The 3,851-nt window shown below is 59.3% G+C and overlaps 1 long non-coding RNA gene across 1 annotated transcript; it reads right to left on the minus strand.

The window, feature by feature from the left end:
• Positions 1-138: 138 nt before the first annotated feature.
• Positions 139-3,375, minus strand: LOC147601489 (uncharacterized). Its single transcript, XR_015258173.1, has 3 exons — positions 3,129-3,375; positions 2,482-2,821; positions 139-1,400 (listed from the first exon to the last, which is right to left on the minus strand). It is a non-coding gene; the product is annotated as an uncharacterized LOC147601489 (long non-coding RNA).
• Positions 3,376-3,851: the final 476 nt, after the last annotated feature.

The raw sequence follows: 3,851 nt of genomic DNA on the forward strand, positions 1-3,851 counted from the left end.
GAACCCAGCCCGGCGTGTGTTTTAAATTAGCGCCTTAGATAAGAGAGCAGCGCTGCGGAGGCGGCTGGCCGCGTCCTCGGACGGCACCGAAAATCGCTGCTGGAAGAACAAAAAGCCCTAGGAGGAAAGGAGCTGAGCTGAAACGAGAAGGAATATTTTATTTTGACGATAATAAAGGAATCCCTGCGCTGGGGGATGCGCTCCTCCACCAGACGCAGAAGAGGAGGCCGGGGACGTCCCAGGAGCAGCTCCTGGTGCTTCACCGCTGCCGCCTCCATCGCCCGTCCTGCCTCTGACGGGGTGAACGATGCGTTTCACCATCCTCGCGCTGACAGCACTTTCCCCCCCCCCCCGCCTCGCCAGGCCCTGGGAGCCAAAAACCAGGAGTCCGTCCGAGGAGAAGCTCCTGACGGGGCAGAATAGTTTCCATCTGATGCTTTAACCAGCTAACGAAGCTGGAGACTTGGATGGAGCTTTGCACTGGAGGCTTCTCCTCGCAGCACAGCCCCGAACTGACGACATTTCCCCAGTTCCCGAAGCCAGGGTGAACTGGTTTCCCCTCTCCGGCACGGGCCGGCACGCCGCCGGGGCTTGCGAAGCTGTGCCCGTCCTCCCAGGCGCTTCTCGCCCGCCTCGAGGGCCAGGAGCCGAGCTGGGAAGCTCAGCTGTCTCTCCCAGCGTCAGCTGGCTGCACATCTCCCTTTCCGCCCCAGAAACGTTTTAAGGTCGGCTCTCCGGCGTCTGGACTGGGCTGCAGACCTCTGGCCGGCATTTGAGCTGACTAAAGGAGATATTTTTCCTTCCCAGAGCGGCCACTCTGGCATCTTGCAGACTTCCCGAGCCTGGAATGTGCAGAGAGAGGCTCTTCTGGCCTTGGTAAATACAACTTCTCTTTGGGATAATCATCTTCCAGAGCTCAAAAAATAGCCGGTTTGCCTGTGTCCCCTCCTTCCGCGGGCCGAGGGTGGGCAGTCCCTGGCGCAGTCGACTCCAGACGCGCTCCGCGTGCCCCGGGAGGGCTTGGCCGCCCTGCCCGAGCCCCGGAGCCGCCGTCTTTCGCCCCAAACGGCTTAGTGGGGCGAGGACCCAAAGGCTGAAGACCTCGCACGGAGGCGGCCTTGGAGGGAGGCTACGCAGCGCCCGCCGAGGTGCCGGCAGAGAAATACGGCGCTTTCGGATTTTCTGGGGTGCGTGTGTGAAAGCGCACCCCCTCCGCTTCACCTCGTAAGGGGAGACAAGCCCTCAAAGGAGGCGACCGCGGCGCTGTGCCCCAGTTTTCTCCTCCTACCCATCATCCTCCTTCCGAAACGCATTCCTCGTGGGCCTTTCCCTGCCGAGCTCCCAACGTCCCGAGCGCCCCCGCGGCTCCTCCTCGCCTTCAGTCTCACGAGAGGACAGCCCTGCAAAAAAAAATAAGGGGAGAAGGTCAGGTTGTTTTCAACTGCGGGTTAAAATCTGCATTTTACTGCCTAGCTAGCGTCCCTGAGAAGCCGGCGCCCCGGCGCACGGCACACCCATCCGCGCCGCCGTTTCTCCTCCCAACCCCACAGCTCCGTTACGGCGGTTCGAGTCCTTCGCACGGGCGCACGCGCGCCGAAACGCTTCTTAATCCCGTCAGGGGCTTTAACGAAGAGCCGAAGCCCGACGTTTGTATTTGTTATGGTTGCTGGGCGCGTTGCTACGCTCTCCGCGCCATACCCCAGATCCCAGTATATCTGCGATACCCGAAAAGAGCGTACCGGGGAATTTGTTCAGCCGCTATTGCCAAATTTAGTTATACCCTGGGAAAAAAAAAAAAAAAAGAGCCATTTGGGAGCTTCTCGCGAGCGTCCCTCTTTCCCTGGCAACGCAAACACACGCAGAGATATTTAAACAAGCAGCCGCACACCGCGCCGGCCGACACGTTTTTGTTTAAAAAAGGGATTTTTGCACCTGTGCGCTGCAAGAAAAGCAGGAGCCAGGCTTTTATTTGGGATTTGAAATATCTTTTTTTTTTTTTTTTTCTTTTTCGCCTGCTGTCTGCACACCACACTGAGATGCACACATGCTGGTGGCACTAATTAGCCTTGATTAGCCCTAATGGCCCTCATCAGCCCCACCTGAGGCTGCAGGTGCTCCCTGGAGCCCTACTTCAGCCCCGGAGCTGCAGGAGTGCTGTTTTCCAGCTTGGTTTTGGAATTGTGTGATGGTCTGGGTCCTTGGTTGTGATCTCCTGCCTTGCTCCTCTTCCTCAGGTGCTACCTTGGCGCGTGAGACTACGGAGGGGTGGCTCTGCCCTCATGGGTGTGAGGCCACGCTTTGCCTCCGTGTAAGGGGAAAAACATCCCACCCAAATGGGAACCGATGTGTTCTCTTTTTTTAGTGGTTTGGTTTTTTTTTTGCTAGGATTGCTGGCACTGGAAAAAGAGAGTCACATGTCCCAAAAAGCCCTGCAAGCCAGGGAGGCTGGCCTGTAAAGGAAAATAAGTTGATGTAACTTACTTGGGATTGTTCCAGAAAGTTTTGACAAAGTCCCTCAGAAGACAAAAAAAAAAAAAAAATCGTTAAAATGGTTGGAGAACAACAAACAAGCTTCTCCTGGGGACTGGGAACTGCTGAGAGTCAGCAGAATTGGGACAGGAGTAAAAGGCCAGCTCGCAGCGTGTGGAGGTCTAGCAGGTGGGGTATCTCCATCTCGGCGCCGGTGGCGGCGTAAACAGACACATACAGTTTGTGGAAGGCAGGGCTGAGCCGCGGGGTGACAACGCTTGCAGCCCACGCTGTTTATTTGAGCTGGACAAGGCTATTCCGAGGTGAAGGCGCCGGATTTGGAGACGCAGACCTGCAGAAGAGGATGAAATCCACTGAAAATGCGGAATTACGCGCGTAGGAAGGGTTGTGGGAGTGGAAGGCTGCTCTACGGCCTCCCCAGAGCCTTATCTCCTGCAGGATGCACAGCCCCAGCTCTCTGGGCTTTTCCTCCATTTTAATAAAACAATAACCAGTGAGGTGATGCTAAAACAAAGTGCATCTTCCCTTTAGCTTCTTAACTTTTGTACAGGGTAAGGTTATTGCCTCTTAACCGCTTTAATACCGGTTTTTATCACCCCCTGACCAATAAAAACTTCTCCAAGCGATAATTTTATTACCTATCTTTGCTAGGCTGCCTGCTTTCTCCCAGGCCGCTCCTTTTAAACGCTTCCCAACCTCAGGAAGCGTCTGCCGAGGGCCTTTCTCGCGGGAGGGCCTCTAACGGCGCTTGTTTTAATTAAAAAAAATGCCACTCTTCGAGTTAATTAGCGGCCCGGGTGGGGTGGGCCTAAGGCTTGGCGGGAGGCCTGGCCCACCACGGGGTGGGGGGGAGGCCGCGGGGAGCGGGAACGGCGGCTGAGGCGGGACCGGGCCCCGCTACCGGTACGGGGACTCTCGCGAGGCGGTGCGGGGCGGAAGCGCCATTGCGGGAGGAGGGGGAAACGTGCGGAGGGGTGCGGGGGGGGGGGGGGGGGGGTGCGGCCGCCATCACCGCCGCCATCATGGCCGGCGGGGCGCGCACGTGACGCCAGCCCGCACGCGGCGCGGCGGGGCCCCGCCCCTTCCCCCCCCCGCCCCCCACCCCCCACCCCTTTCGCCACCTCTCCCGCCCCCCGCGCAACGTCACGGCGGCGTGACGCGACGGCGAGCCGACTGCCAATAGGCATGCCGGGTGGGGCGGTGACGCGGGGAAGCGGCAGCCAACGGCGGCGCGGGGTGGGCGGGGCGGAGAGCGGCGGCGGTGGCGGAGGAGGAGGAGCGTGGTGGCGGGGCGGCGGCGGCGGCGGCGGTCCCAGCGCAAGGCGACGCCATCGCGGCCCCGACCGGGCGCGGAAGACGCG

The sequence above is a fragment of the Chlamydotis macqueenii genome, chromosome 3 (genome assembly GCF_036417535.1).
Source record: "Chlamydotis macqueenii isolate bChlMac1 chromosome 3, bChlMac1.mat, whole genome shotgun sequence".
In the NCBI taxonomy this organism is placed as follows: domain Eukaryota; kingdom Metazoa; phylum Chordata; class Aves; order Otidiformes; family Otididae; genus Chlamydotis; species Chlamydotis macqueenii.